Raw genomic sequence first — 17226 nt, forward strand, 5'->3', positions numbered from 1 at the left:
GAAGCAGTGAAGCACCTACGATGATGGTAGTGAATATAAAGGGGGGAAACCATAAGCTTTACGAGTATAGTGACCGTGACATGGCGGATCTGAAGGTGCAAACCGGACAAAGCTACTTCGCAACCAATGTTTGCATTCAACTAGCCACTACGATTTGGTACGGACAAGAAAAGTACAGTGAACAATTTAAGATCTATTTTCCGGGTGAGATCAATAACTTAAGCACATATGGAAGAGTACCACCTCTCTTGCGACGCTATGTAGGCCCCTGCTGATACGTTGAGGGTGTTGCTGCTGCGATGGCTGTCGGCGGCGGAGAAGAAGACTTTAGATGGCAGACAGCCGGGTTGGGGGATAAATCCTGTTGCTGTGGACGAGGAGGTCGCAGGAGCGGCAACGGCAAAGTGGACGATGGCGCCGATGAAGCGAGACAACGCGATGAAAGGATCCTGGTCCGGCGCCGTGGATGAGAGACATCTGATAACCCACAAGTATAGGGGATCACAACAGTTTTCGTGGGTAGAGTATTCAACCCAAATTTATTGATTCGACACAAGGGGAGCCAAAGAATATTCTCAAGTATTAGCAGTTGAGTTGTCAATTCAACCACACCTGGATAACTTAATATCTGCAGCAAAGTATTTAGTAGCAAAGTAATATGATATAGTGGTAACGGTAACAAAGTAACGGTAGCAAAAGTAATATTTTTGGTGTTTTGTAGTGATTGTAACAGTAGCAACGGAAAAGTAAATAAGCGAAGAACAATATGTGAAAAGCTCGTAGGCATTGGATCGGTGATGGAGAATTATGCCGGATGCGGTTCATCATGTAACAATCATAACATAGGGTGACACAGAACTAGCTCCAATTCATCAATGTAATGTAGGCATGTATTCCGAATATAGTCATACGTGCTTATGGAAAAGAACTTGCATGACATCTTTTGTCCTACCCTCCCGTGGCAGCGGGGTCCTAATGGAAACTAAGGGATATTAAGGCCTCCTTTTAATAGAGTACCGGAACAAAGCATTAGCACATAGTGAATACATGAACTCCTCAAACTATGGTCATCACCGGGAGTGGTCCCGATTATTGTCACTTCGGGGTTGCCGGATCATAACACATAGTAGGTGACTATAGACTTGCAAGATAGGATCAAGAACTCACATATATTCATGAAAACATAATAGGTTCAGATCTGAAATCATGGCACTCGGGCCCTAGTGACAAGCATTAAGCATAGCAAAGTCATAGCAACATCAATCTCAGAACATAGTGGATACTAGGGATCAAACCCTAACAAAACTAACTCGATTACATGATAGATCTCATCCAACCCATCACCGTCCAGCAAGCCTACGATGGAATTACTCACGCACGGCGGTGAGCATCATGAAATTGGTGATGGAGGATGGTTGATGATGACGACGGCGACGAATCCCCCTCTCCGGAGCCCCGAACGGACTCCAGATCAGCCCTCCCGAGAGGTTTTAGGGCTTGGCGGCGGCTCCGTATCGTAAAACGCGATGAATTCTTCTCTCTGATTTTTTTCTCCCCGAAAGCAAATATATAGAGTTGGAGTTGAGGTCGGAGGAGCTCCAGGGGGCCCACGAGGTAGGGGGGCGCGCCCCCACCCTCGTGGCTAGGGTGTGGGCCCCCTGGTCTTCATCTTTTGCAAGGATTTTTTATTATTTCCAAATAGACGTTCCGTGGAGTTTCAGGTCATTCCGAGAACTTTTGTTTCTGCACATAAATAACACCATGGAAAGTCTGCTGAAAACAGCGTCAGTCCGGGTTAGTTCCATTCAAATCATGCAAGTTAGAGTCCAAAACAAGGGCAAAAGTGTTTGGAAAAGTAGATACGACGGAGACGTATCAACTCCCCCAAGCTTAAACCTTTGCTTGTCCTCAAGCAATTCAGTTGATAAACTGAAAGTGATAAAGAAAAACTTTTACAAACTCTGTTTGCTCTTGTTGTTGTAAATATGTAAAGCCAGCATTCAAGTTTTCAGCAAAGATTATGACTAACCACATTCACAATAACTCTTAGGTCTCATGTTTACTCATATCAATAGCATAATCAACTAGCGAGCCATAATAATAAATCTCGGATGACAACACTTTCTCAAAACAATCATGATATGATATAACAAGATGGTATCTCGCTAGCCCTTTCTGAGACCGCAAAACATAAATGCAGAGCACCTTTAAAGATCAAGGACTGACTAGACATTGTAATTCATGGTAAAAGAGATCCAGTCATAGTCATACCCAATATAAATTAATAGTAATGAATGCAAATGACAGCTGCGCTCTCCAGCTAGTGCTTTTTAATAAGAGGGTGATGACTCAACATAAAAGTAAATAGATAGGCCCTTCGCAGAGGGAAGCAGGGATTTGTAGAGGTGCCAGAGCTCGGTTTTGAAATAGAGATAAATAATATTTTGAGCGGCATACTTTCATTGTCAACATAACAACCAAGAGATGGCGATATCTTCCATGCTACACACATTATAGGCGGTTCCCAAACAGAATGGTAAAGTTTATACTCCCCCTCCACCAACAAGCATCAATCCATGACTTGCTCGAAACAACGAGTGTCTCCAACTAGCAACAGTCCCAGGGGGAGTTTTGTTTGCAATTATTTTGATTTAGTTTGCATAAAGCATGGGACTGGGCATCCCGGTGACCAGCCATTTTCTCGTGAGTGAGGAGCGGAGTCCACTCCTCTTGAGAATAACCCGCCTAACATGGAAGATAAGGGCAGCCCTAGTTGATACATGAGCTATTCGAGCATACAAAACAGAATGTTTATTTGAAGGTTTAGAGTTTGGCACATACAAATTTACTTGGAACGGCAGGTAGATACCGCATATAGGAAGGTATAGTGGACTCATATGGAATAACTTTGGGGTTTAAGGGATTGGATGCACAAGCAGTATTCCCGCTTAGTACAAGTGAAGGCTAGCAAAAGACTGGGAAGCGACCAACTAGAGAGCGACAACAGTCATGAACATGCATTAAAATTAATAAACATTGGATGCAAGCATGAGTAGGATATAATCCACCATGAACATAAATATCGTGAAGGCTATGTTGATTTGTTTCAACTACATGTGTGAACATGTGCCAAGTCAAGTCACTTAAATCATTCAAAGGAGGATACCACCCCACTATACCACATCACAACCATTTTAATAGCATGTTGGCACGCAAGGTAAACCATTATAACTCATAGCTAATCAAGCATGGCACGAGCAACTATGATCTCTAATTGTCATTGCAAACATGTTTATTCATAATAAGCTGAATCAGGAACGATGAACTCATCATATTTACAAAAACAAGAGAGGTCGAGTTCATACCAGCTTTTCTCATCTCAGTCAGTCCATCATATATCGTCATAATCGCCTTTCACTTGCACGACCGAACGATGTGAATAATAATAAGAGTGCACGTGCATTGGACTAAGCTGGAATCTGCGAGCATTCAATAAACAGGAGAAGACAAGGCAATATGGGCTCTTGGTTAAATCAACAATAATGCATATAAGAGCCACTTCAACAATTTAATCATGGTCTTCTCCTATCGACCCCCAAAGAAAAGAAAAGAAATAAAAGCTATTTACACGGGAAAGCTCCCAACAAGCAAAAGAAGAACGGGAGATCTTTTTGGGTTTTCTTTTTAATTATTACTACTATAGCAAGAAAAGTAAACTAGCTAAAAGCTACACTAAATTTCTTTTGTTTTTTCTTAAAGTTTATCAAACACACAAGAAGAAAGCAAGAAAAAGAAAATAAACTAGCATGGATATTACAGTGAAAGAGTATGAGCACCGACATCTAGCAATGAGTGTGCGAACATAAATGTAATGTCGGTGGGAAATACGTACTCCCCCAAGCTTAGGCTTTTGGCCTAAGTTGGTTCATTGCCACGGATGGCCTGGCGGATACCCATAGGTGTAGCTGGGGTCGTACTAAGATGCAGCGGTTATCGCCTCCTGAGCTGCAGCGTGGTGGCGAGCTGCCTCCGCCCTCCTCTCGTACTCATCTGCCTCCTCTCTAGTAATAAAATGTCTTCCTTTTGCCTGATAATCAAAGAAGGCATGAGCAGGGAGAGTAATACAGACAGCATGACGTCTGTCAAAGATTAAGCGATATCGGAGAGGTGATTCATTCCTCTCGACAAACTGGTGGTAGACCATAGAATTATAGTCTAAATAAGTAGGAGGCAACTCAATATCATCCTCATGAACGTCCACACCAAGAAAATCAGCTAAGCGGGTTGCATAAATTCCTCCAAAGAAATCTCCATTAAATCTATTATTATGCAACCTACGTGCAACAATGGCTCGCAAATTATAAGATTTGTCTCCTAACACAACACTCCTAAGAATACTAAGGTCAGGGAGACACATATGACATGCTTCATCTTTACCATTTATGCACCTACCTATGAAGAGAGCAAAATAATGTATAGCAAGAAAATGAATGCTCCCTATGGTAGCTTGTGCTATATCTCTAGATTCCCCCACGGTTATACCAGCAAGAAAGTTTCTAAATTCAGATTTATGGGGTTCACTAACACTACCCCATTGTGGAAGTTCGCAAGCAGAAGTAAAATCCTCTAAGTCCATGGTATAAGATTTTTCATAAAGATCAAACAGGACAGTTGGAGAATTACGTGAAGATAAAAATTCAAACCTCCTCACAAATGAACTAGTGAGATGATGGTATTGGCTGCACTTCTCTACCTCAAAGCTCACAAGATCAGCGTTACGCAAATATGCGTTAAATTCTTCCTTGATTCCCGCTCGATCCATAAAATTTTCTGAAGGCCATTCACAGGGCCGCACTGGAGCGTCCCTTGGTGGCTCCTCGTCAGCATCACGCATTGCAAGCCTGGGTCCTTGCTTCCTTGAAGAACCACCTTGGAACATTTTCCTAAGCATATTTCTTCCTCTGAAAAATTTCTGAAATTTTTAGTAACTTCAAACAAAAGTGAACCAACTCAATAAAATTGATAGCAACTACTCCTACAAGTGCCTAGAGACTATATCATGCATTAGAACTACTTGGAACCATATAAATTTGACATGCAAGCTCAAGAACATGGTCACCTAGGCAGCACACATGTGCAATGAAGAAAGCACTAGAACAAAAACTATTTGGACCAATGGAGGAGTCACATACCAAGGAACAATCTCCCCAAGCAGTTTTGTGAGAGGTGCTTTGAGCAAGGAGATCGAAAATCGCAGCAAAATGAGCTAGAACTCGTGCTTGAGCTGGATATTGGTGTTTGTGGGAGGAAGAAGGAGTGTATGGGTGCAGGAATAAGTGGAGGAGGGCCACCGTGGGCCCACGAGGCAGGGGGCGCGCCCTGGGGGTAGGGCGCGCCCTCCACCCTCGTGGCCCGGTGCTTGCCCCTCCTGCTGTGTTCTCAGTGCCAGATATTCTCAAATATTCCAGAAAAAATCATATTCCATTTTCAGGGCATTTGGAGAACTTTTATTTTCGGGGTATTTTTATATTGCACAGATAAATCAGAAAACAGACAGAAAAATACTAATTTTACTTTATTTCAACTAAATAACAGAAAGTAGAAGGAGGGTACAGAAGGTTGTGCCTTCTAGTTTCATCCATCTCATGCTCATCAAAAGGAATCCACTAACAAGGTTGATCAGGTCTTGTTAACAAACACATTCCGAATAACATGGAACCGGAGAAATTTCGAATAACACTATGTTACCTCAACGGGGATATGCACATCCCCAATAATAAGAATATCATATTTCTTCTTGACAGTAGGAAGAGGAAATTCAAAACCTCCAAATATAATCGATGGAATTTTTCCAATAGAGTTGATACTGTGGACTTGAGGTTGTTTCCTCGGAAAGTGTACCGTATGCTCATTACCATTAACATGAAAAGTGACATTGCCTTTGTTGCAATCAATAACAACCCCTGCAGTATTCAAAAAAGGTCTTCCAAGAATAATAGACATACTATCGTCCTCGGGAATATCAAGAATAACAAAGTCCGTTAAAATAGTAACGTTTGCAACCACAACAGGCACATCCTCACAAATACCGACAGGTATAGCAGTTGATTTATCAGCCATTTGCAAAGATATTTCAGTAGGTGTCAACTTATTCAAATCAAGTCTACGATATAAAGAGAGAGGCATAACACTAACACCGGCTCCAAGATCACATAAAGCAGTTTTAACATAGTTTCTTTTAATGGAGCATGGTATAGTTGGTACTCCTGGATCTCCTAGTTTCTTTGGTATTCCACCCTTAAAAGTATAATTTGCAAGCATGGTGGAAATCTCAGCTTCCGGTATCTTTCTTTTATTTGTAACAATATCTTTCATATACTTAGCATAAGGATTCATTTTGAGCATATCAGTTAATCGCATACGCAAAAAGATAGGTCTAATCATTTCAGCAAAGCGCTCAAAATCCTCATCATCCTTTTTCTTGGATGGTTTGGGAGGAAAAGGCATGGGTTTCTGAACCCAAGGTTCTCTTTCTTTACCATGTTTCCTAGCAACAAAGTCTCTCTTATCATAACGTTGATTCTTTGATTGTGGGTTATCAAGATCAACAGCAGATTCAATTTCTACATCATTATCATTACTAGGTTGAGCATCATCATGAACATCATCATTAACATTTTCACTAGGTTCATGTTCATTACCAGATTGTGTTTCAGCATCAGAAATAGAGATATCATTTGGATTCTCAGGTGGTTCAGCAATAGGTTCACTAGAAGCATGCAAAGTCCTATCATTTTTCTTTTTCTTCCTTTTAGAAGGACTAGGTGCATCTATATTATTTCTCTGAGAATCTTGCTCAATTCTCTTAGGGTGGCCTTCAGGATACAAAGGTTCCTGAGTCATTCTACCAGTTCTAGTAGCCACTCTAAAAGCATAATCATTTTTCTTACTATTCATTTCATTGAGAAAATCATTTTGAGCTTTAAGTATTTGTTCTACTTGAGTGGTAACCATAGAAGCATGTTTACTAATGAGTTTAAGTTCACCTCTAACATTAGCCATATAATCACCCAAGTGTTCAATCATATAAGCATTTTGTTTTAATTGTCTACCAAAATAAGCATTGAAATCTTCTTGCTTAACCATAAAGTTATCAAACTCATCCAAGCATTGGCTAGCAATTTTAGTAGGAGGGATTTCAGCTTTATCATATCTATAGAGAGAATTTACCCTTACTACCTGTGTCGGGTTATCAAGACCATGAGGTTCTTCAGTAGGTAATGGATTAAGATCATATGTTTCTTCAACAGGCGGTAAATTAAGACCATGTATTTCTTCAATAGGAGGTAAATTCTTAACATCTTCAGCTTTAATACCTTTTTCTTTCATAGATTTCTTTGCCTCTTGCATATCTTCAGGACTGAGAAATAGAACACCTCTCTTTTTCGGAGTTGGTTTAGGAATAGGCTCAGGAATTGGCTCAAGAGCTAGCTCAGGAAGTGTCCAATTATTTTCATTTGTCAACATATTATTCAATAGAATTTCAGCTTCATCCGGTGTTCTTTCCCTGAAAACAGAACCAGCACAACTATCCAGGTAATCTCTCGAAGCATCGGTTAGTCCATTATAAAAGATATCAAGTATTTCATTTTTCTTGAGAGGATGATCACGCAAAGCACTAAGTAACTTGAGAAGCCTCCCCCAAGCTTGTGGGAGACTCTCTTCTCCAATTTGCACAAAGTTGTATATTTCCCTCAAAGCAGCTTGTTTCTTATGAGCAGGGAAATATTTAGCAGAGAAGTAATAAATCATATCCTGGGGACTACGCACACAACCAGGATCAAGGGAATTAAACCATATCTTAGCATCACCCTTTAATGAGAACGGAAATATTTTAAGGATATAAAAGTAGCGAGATCTCTCATCATTAGTGAACAGGGTGGCTATATCATTTAATTTAGTAAGATGTGCCACAATAGTTTCAGATTCATAGCCATGAAAAGGATCAAATTCAACCAAAGTAATTATATCAGGATCAACAGAGAATTCATAATCCTTATCGGTAACACAGATAGGTGAAGTTGCAAAAGCATGGTCAGGTTTCATTCTATCATTAAGAGATTGGTGCTTCCATTTAGCTAATAACCTCTTGAGCTCATATCTATCTTTGCAAGCTAAAATAGCTAAAGAAGCTTCTTTATCAAAAACATAACCCTCGGGAATAACAGGCAAATCTTCATCATCACTTTCATCAATATAATTAGTTTCAATAATTTCTTTCTCTCTAGCCCTAGCAATTTGTTCATCAAGAAATTCACCAAGTGGCACAGTAGTATCAAGCATAGAAGTAGTTTCATCATAAGTATCATGCATAGCAGAAGTGGCATCATCAATAACATGCGACATATCAGAACGAATAGCAGAAGCAGGTTTAGGTGTCGCAAGCTTACTCAAAACAGAAGGTGAATCAAGTGCAGAGCTAGATGGCAGTTCCTTACCTCCCCTCGTAGTTGAGGGATAAATTGTTGTCTTAGCGTCTTTCAAGTTCTTCATAGTGACCAGCAGATATAAATCCCAAGTGACTCAAAGAATAGAGCTATGCTCCCCGGCAACGGCGCCAAAAAATAGTCTTGATAACCCACAAGTATAGGGGATCGCAACAGTTTTCGAGGGTAGAGTATTCAACCCAAATTTATTGATTCGACACAAGGGGAGCCAAAGAACATTCTCAAGTATTAGCAGTTGAGTTGTCAATTCAACCACACCTGGATAACTTAATATCTGCAGCAAAGTATTTAGTAGCAAAGTAATATGATAGTAGTGGTAACGGTAACAAAAGTAACGGTAGCAAAAGTAATATTTTTGGTGTTTTGTAGTGATTGTAACAGTAGCGACGGAAAAGTAAATAAACGAAGAACAATATGTGAAAAGCTCGTAGGCATTGGATCGGTGATGGAGAATTATGTCGGATGCGGTTCATCATGTAACAATCATAACATAGGGTGACACAGAGCTAGCTCCAATTCATCAATGTAATGTAGACATGTATTCTGAATATAGTCATACGTGCTTATGGAAAAGAACTTGCATGACATCTTTTGTCCTATCCTCCCGTGGCAGCGGGGTCCTAGCAGAAACTAAGGGATATTAAGGCCTCCTTTTAATAGAGTACCGGAACAAAGCATTAGCACATAGTGAATACATGAACTCCTCAAACTATTGTCATCACCGGGAGTGGTCCCAATTATTGTCACTTCGGGGTTGCCGGATCATAACACATAGTAGGTGACTATAGACTTGCAAGATAGGATCAAGAACTCACATATATTCATGAAAACATAATAGGTTCAGATCTGAAATCATGGCACTCGGGCCCTAGTGACAAGCATTAAGCATAGCGAAGTCATAGCAACATCAATCTCAGAACATAGTGGATACTAGGGATCAAACCCTAACAAAACTAACTCGATTACATGATAGATCTCATCCAACCCATCACCGTCCAGCAAGCCTACGATGGAATTACTCACGCACGGCGGTGAGCATCATGAAATTGGTGATGGAGGATGGTTGATGATGACGACGGCGACGAATCCCCCTCTCCGGAGCCCCGAACGGACTCCAGATCAGCCCTCCCGAGAGGTTTTAGGGCTTGGCGGCGGCTCCGTATCGTAAAACGCGATGAATTCTTCTCTCTGATTTTTTTCTCCCCGAAAGCAAATATATAGAGTTGGAGTTGAGGTCGGAGGAGCTCCAGGGGGCCCACGAGGTAGGGGGCGCGCCCTTGGGGGGGCGCCCCCCACCCTCGTGGCTAGGGTGTGGGCCCCCTGGTCTTCATCTTTTGCAAGGATTTTTTTATTATTTCCAAATAGAAGTTCCGCGGAGTTTCAGGTCATTCCGAGAACTTTTGTTTCTGCACATAAATAACACCATGGAAAGTCTGCTGAAAATAGCGTCAGTCCGGGTTAGTTCCATTCAAATCATGCAAGTTAGAGTCCAAACCAAGGGCAAAAGTGTTTGGAAAAGTAGATACGACGGAGACGTATCAACGTCCAGCTCTTGCAGTGGACGACAAGGTGGGGGTAGCGGCTCCGGCAAGGTGGGGGTGGGGGCTGGTGTATGAATGGGGAAATGGAGGGGGAGGGGGGATCTCAAACTTTGGGACGCGCTTGTCTGAAATGTGGGAAAGTTACGAACTTATCCCCCGTTTAAAATTTCGGACATCACGTCGGTTGGGGATAGGACGGTAATCTCGCATCTCCCAAATATTTGCCGGTAACGATTTCGGGCGAGGAGAGGGTGTTTTGCCGCCCACGGTTGGCGCCTACGGTGTATGAACGGGTCTGACAGGTAGGGCGGTTGTGTCACGTCTGAGGGAAGTTACACATCTGCCCCTATTTAAAATATTAGCCTACATCGATTTCGGATGAGGAGAGTTTGTTTTGCCGCCCACCGTGGATGAATGGGGAAATGGAGGGAGAGACACATGTCTTTCGGACGAGCTTGAATCAAATGTGTTTTGCCACCCACGTTTGGCGCCCATCGTGTCTGAATGGTCTTAGAGGCCGTCGTGTCACGTCTGATTGAAGTTACTAGTCTACCCCTATCGACAGCAGTGTAAATCCGGTCGATAAGGATATCAAGTGTCAGGGGTAGATGGTAATTTCCATCTCTCAAACACTTGCTTCAGGCAGCCCACAAATGATAGTGGGTGTTTAGCCGCTTCGTTCAAAACTTGGGAGAATTAGCATTCACGTTTACCCTGGGCCCTGGCAACTAAATCCAAATCCAATTTTTATTCGATTACGAATATCCATAGATAATTCTACGTTTTGTTATTTATTTCTTCAAAACCACAACAAAGATTTATTCCACCTTTATATATGATTATGATTTAGAAATGTCATGATCTTCGAATTCAGTAGGTTGGATACACTTTGAGTCAAACAGTTATTTCATCCAATACAATATGCTCACACAAAAAACAGTTCACCTTATGTCAATCATACAAGTACTAAGGATTACCTCGCCTAAAAAATTCGGATCATTACAACACATGGACAACATAGGGGGTCTTACAACATAATCCATTCAGATACATGACACAACATGCAAGTACAATAATCTAATGACAATTTCAACTGCTATCTAAAGAAGAACTGGGATTACCCTGGGCTTCAGATAGCAGAAGCAGCAGGACCTCCTCCATCTTCAAATGCAACATTCTTACTTCCTCCAATTCTTGGGTTGCTTGCATAATGCGTGCAGCTAATTGCATAATTTCCAGCTTCAAGATCGAGATTACCTCATTCATGGCAGCCACACCATCTCTTTCTGCCTCTAGTAGAGCCTCAAGAACTATAATATCTGTGCTCATACTGCTCTCCGGTGGTGTTGCCTCTGAACTGCTACCATCTGGTAACATGGATGGCGCACTGCTTCCACAAATAGATTCTAGGGTTGTACATTATGTCCTAGTGTGAACGGCATCCTGAAAGGTTTCCGCTGGACATAAGTAAGAGATAGTTATCGCATGATCCAGGCAGTAAGCTTACATGGTAAACGACATACGAATTATTGCCGAGCATGGCAAGCTATATTTAAATGGTTCGAAGCAGCATCAGCCGAAAAGAAATTAAAATGGTAAGATGAAACTAGGGATGTAAGTGGCAAATAAACCACATCCGCCAGTCCCATCTAGTTAGTTTTTGCTAGCTCCTTGGTTCATTTTCCTCAAAAAACAAAAACTCTTTTGAATTATCATACCACTAGTGGACTTTAATCGGGATTAACCGGGACCCAGTTGACATCCCTAGTTGAAAGGGAGTGTACCACCGCTATATTTAAGTTGCCAAGGCATCTAAGCAGTTGAAATAATCTGAGAAAGCACTTAACAGTGTGGCCTCATATAAACTACGAAGACAGTCTTGTGATGAAGTTCAGAGGAAAAGTTAAGGACTCAAATAAACTAGGCATGCATTTCTTTACGATAGTACAGCAGGCACTGCTGACATATTGGCCAACTCAGGTATAGCATAACAAGTAACAAACAAGCATTCGAATCAAGCAATACAGCAAAGCAGACAACTGAACTATTTGTTATTCTGTAGGATTACAGGTTGAGGGCACAAGCCAAGAAAGCAGCCGACACGCATTACATTTCACATGTACTAAAACAGACTGGCTTACCATATGTTGCTGTGAAGCCTCACTGCTGTTGCAATGTTCTTTGAAGATATCATCGGCATCCCGTGGTTGCAAATCTACTTGTTGTAGTTTATTCTGCACCCTCTATTTAGGTAAAATTAATTTTAATCGCATGCACAGGTTTGAATTGATCATCAATGGTTCATATAAACTAATGAAAGAAGGGTGTGTGCATACACGACAATATATCTGCTTCCCTCTATTTTTATGCTTGTTCGAGGTGCCAGCCCCAAAAGAACAAATATTTTGCTTGATGGGGTTGGCAGCTCCATAATTAATAGAAGCATCAAATTAGTCATGCAACTTGGGAAGATCAAGAACACACAAAAAAGTAATTAACAGATGCTCGTAGCAGTGATGTAATAGCTAGCATCAGAAAATGTAGGGTAAAACGAACAAAAACCAGCGGAACCACATGCTAGTTTGCTGATGTGTAATTAAGCATAGAGAACATGAAGCAGCCTGATGGAACCAACAGGTGGCATCAGAACAACACCATTATCATAAATATAGCATGCAAGAAGTAAAATAGTAGGCAGTGATATCTAGGAAGTATAGTAATACTTAGGACAAAACTAAAGCATATTAACTATATGTGCACTGGTATGTAATTTAGCACATGTAACATGTTCACTGCCAGAAGTATGGCCCTACAGGTGCAAGCAGAATAATGTGTCTCATGAAAAACTAAATGATGCCCTGAAGAAATTCAAAGGTGTGGTGCTTATGCTAAGAAAGTGAACGTAGGCGCCGGCCGTTGGATAATAGTACCTGATTCCCGGCGGCGTATGGGTATCGTTGGCATACTTGATAGCTAAGAATCGTCGATGGTGCTCGTGTTGCGGTTGAGTTTGGGCCGGCTGTCGCCGTTGCTGAAGCGGCTCCGGTGCTACGGTTGCGGCGCCTGTCGACATACAAGAAACTCATCTGTGGTAAGTGAACAGTTGCACGATAAAGAGAAAAACCGAAGGAGCACAGATCGAAATAACCTGATGAGGCTGCGGCGTCGGTAAAGCAGGGCCGGTGGAGTTGAATATGGCTTCCATGGAGCGGGTCCGGTGCAGTGGACGAAGGCTTTGGCGGGCGCGTTGTACAGTGCTTTCGGTGAGGCAGATCTGTTGCGGCGGATGAGGGCTTGTATGAAGGGCCAGCGAAGGGATGGACAAGGGAGTCAGTGAAGGGCCTACACTGTGGTGGACGAGGGCGCCGGTTAAGCAGATCCGGTGCGGTGGACCATGATGGGGGTCAAGGAGATCTGGAGCGGTGGACAAGCGAGTCGCTGAAGCGGCTCGGGTGAAGTGGTGAGTTGGCAGTTGGGGGTTCCAAGGTGCGGAAGGTAGATCCGTCGGGGTGTGAGGTCCACCGCTGCGGTGGAGGACTAGATTCGGCAGCTTGCCATGGTTGGGGGGGTCGGCTATGATATTTTGATGTGAGCGGGAAGTTTGAAAGCTTTTGGCGCCTGAAATTATATCTTGCTCTTGTACGGCCGACTATGATGTCATGGCCGAGAATTTGTTTGTTTTGAACGCAAAAAAAGTGCAAGTTTTGAAAATCAATGTCGCCAACTCGAAACTTAGATTGTCCATTCAATTCAAATATGGATCATTGAGCTACTACAAGCAAATACCATCATATGGTCCAATTCAAATGAAATTCCAAATGTGTTTATCCTAAATATGATGACAAAAGCAAAAATGTGTATGTGTATGAATAAAGTGGATGATTATAAACTCTGAACATGCCCGTATGTGTATATCTCTAGGTTTGATATATGAATTTGAAATCACGAAATCCCGGCTTAAAAATGTACCTCCGTTTAAATGAATTACAAAAGCTAATGATGGAGTCAAATTCCAAAATTCCAATCTTAGGTTTGTAATTCTGGTACATCAAAGTATATCACGCATGTTCAAAAGTATCATTATCTCATAGTCCAAACTGTGAAACAAATTGATCAACCTTGAGTGCACACACTATTGACCATGTATATCTCAATTACGCTAAAGTCCCTCAAATATAGACACCTCACTCTTTATCTGAAGCCAACCCCCCCCCCCTCGTCGCCCCCCCCCACACACACACACAGAAGTCGTTCTCTCCCCCAAACACCAACACACGAGCACATTAACACCTCTCTCTCTTCTAAAGTCCGGACCCCAATATAGGTCTCTATCACTTTGTCTCTTGGGCATGCACACATCTCCTTCTAAAGTCCGGACCCCAATATAGGTCTCTATCACTTTGTCTCTTGGGCATGCACACATCTCTTCCCCCACTCTCTAGCTAGGTCTCCCGGCATCTCTCTTTCCCAAGCACACACACTATGTAGAGTGTATCTTTCCCATACAAACAAAACATCGCCCCCAAACGTCTATCTCCCTAGTTATGTGGTTCTCGCACACTCACCTCACACACCACCCCCACTGCAAAACAAGCACACTTTGTCTCCTTGTGCACCACTCTCCTCTTTCTATCTCTCCCACATGCGGACCCGCCCCAGCTCCTCCCTGTATACATATATGTCGTGACTCTTTCCATAGCTCCCTAATGTATCATCGTTCTCGATCTCGCACATTGTTCTCTACACCATCTATTCTAGATCTCTCATGAAGTCCCTATCTCACACACGATGACTCGCTTCCCTTGCGTCTCTGTACATAGGCCAATTTCAAACAACATCAACATTGTCTCCCTATCTATATGCCATTTATGGACACAAACGCCCCCTCTCTCGCGCCCTCTCTTCCTCTCTCTCTCTCTCCGTCGCTAGCTCTCTCTCTCTCGCTCTCGCTCTCACACCCCTCTCCCACACACAATCGATGTCTCTTCCAAATAGTCTGCTCCCCCCGCCCACACCCATGCTATCCCACTACTACACATGTCACACCATTCCCCCTTCCCTTATACTAGGTTTACATCATTAGTGGTCTCTCTACTCCACATACACACACTCCCTCTCACACACAAACGCGCGCACAAACACACACAGACATGCACAAACACCCATTAATCTGGATCCTCATCTCTCCCCATGTCCGCATGTGTATCTCGCACACTCACTCTCTAATTATGTAGATGTGTCTCCACGTTACACAACACAAAGCCCCATGTACATGTCTCTCTCTATCCTCCACACACATATACACAAAGAATCTAATATCATTTCCTCAGTCTCTAGACATATCATACATGCACACTGTCTCTCTCTCTCGCAAACACGCTCAACAAGGGTTTCCCCGTGAATAACTTACCGTCTATTCATCAATAGTCGTGGCAGTACGGCGAACACGAGACGTGAAAAAGAATAAATCTACACGTGCTTAGACCACCTAGTATGACTACTAGGACTAGAGCAAGCCAAAAAGCGCGCCGCCGTCACCCCCTCCTTATCGGCGACGGGAAAACCTTTGTTTTACATAGTCGAGAAGTCATTGTGCTAAGGCCTCACATGCTGAGGCGTTGAATAGAATGTAGATGCTAGTTTACGGAAACAAGTATCGATAATACGTTTGTATCTCCATACTTACATTTCTTCTCTTATAAAAAACCGAGTTGGTGATGATGGTACGCGTGCCATCTTGCAATATAGACCGTCCGATCTATATCTGACTGATGGAAATTAAACTAAAAGACACCCACACCCCTCTCCACATTTGCAGACAAGGCCTTCCCTCGTTCATCCTTATCTCCAACAACCTCATTGTTGAGCAATTAAGAAAGGAAGCCTCTGGAACAAACTGGCCTGGTAGCCGCTGCCGGCGTCGTCAATCCCCATGCCTCCGCTCAGTCCGACCACCAATCACCACCACGCCCCACTCTTCTTCACCTTATCTCCTATTTCTCGAGATATCATTAGTTTTTACACATGGGATTACTCCCGCATGGGTCAATCACACCGAGTGTTTTTATTAAAAGAATGCATCTTGATGTTCCGTGCAATGCACGGATCTTGCTAGTACTCCTACAGGAGACTAAGTTGGTGATGATGGTGTGTCTGCCATCCGTCGTTTGTGACCATTAGATCTACATCTAACGACTGTGAGGTAAGTTGTTGCCTTTTCTAACAAACATCTCACTTGTCTACCAATTTGCAGAAAAACCCATAATTAGTACTCCCTCCGTCCCAAAATTCTTGTCTTAGATTTGTGTAGATACGGATGAATCTAATACTAAAACGTGACTTGATACACCCGTATGTAGACAAATCCAAGACAAGAATTTTGGGACGGAGGGAGTATCTTAAAACCAACCACATCCCTCCCTCACCTCACCAAAACAGCCCAAGGAATATATTCTAATGGAAACATAATATATCTCTAGTGATATATGTATATCAAAATTAGAGTGTTTTGTATCAAGTTTGTGAATAAGTATTATTCTAATTATGATTCGTTGCAACGTACATGAACATTGCTAGTATTTCCAACCATGCAAAAAATTTCCCTACTATTCCATAGTTTCGAGTTTTCCATCAAGATATTAGTCACTCATGGTTGATATTTACTTTCAATCATGTACACATATGCACCATGTAACTAGCCTTGCTTATTGGGTTCCAAAGCTTAACTTTCACTCCTACTTACAATATGTAGAGTATTTAACAAAAAACTACCACTTTCAACCAGCCCTGGGAAGAATCTATTGTACAAAAAATAGCAAAAACATACCCAAAATTTCTTAATCCACGCCAAAAACTACTACCTACCGATTAGGTTAGTTTAAACCCATTTATGATAGGGTTGGACCACACGTCCGTACTGACGAGGCAGCTTAAACCAACACATTTTGTTTGATCGTTGACACGAGGGACCCACATCTGACCTTCTATCCTGTTATTCCCCCTCAAATCATTATTTTTCCTGAACATTACTTCAAACAGTGCTGATGCGTGTTCGTCAGTGGCGCCGGTGATGAGCGAGTTGGCTGCCGCTCCGCCGGACGGGCCAGACGCCGCGCTGGCCTCCGCACGGGTTGGCAGGCTGGCCCGAGCGTGACTCACGAGCGAGCAAGCCGCCGCGC

This window comes from Triticum aestivum, chromosome 1D (assembly GCF_018294505.1).
Source record: "Triticum aestivum cultivar Chinese Spring chromosome 1D, IWGSC CS RefSeq v2.1, whole genome shotgun sequence".
Lineage (NCBI taxonomy): Eukaryota > Viridiplantae > Streptophyta > Magnoliopsida > Poales > Poaceae > Triticum > Triticum aestivum.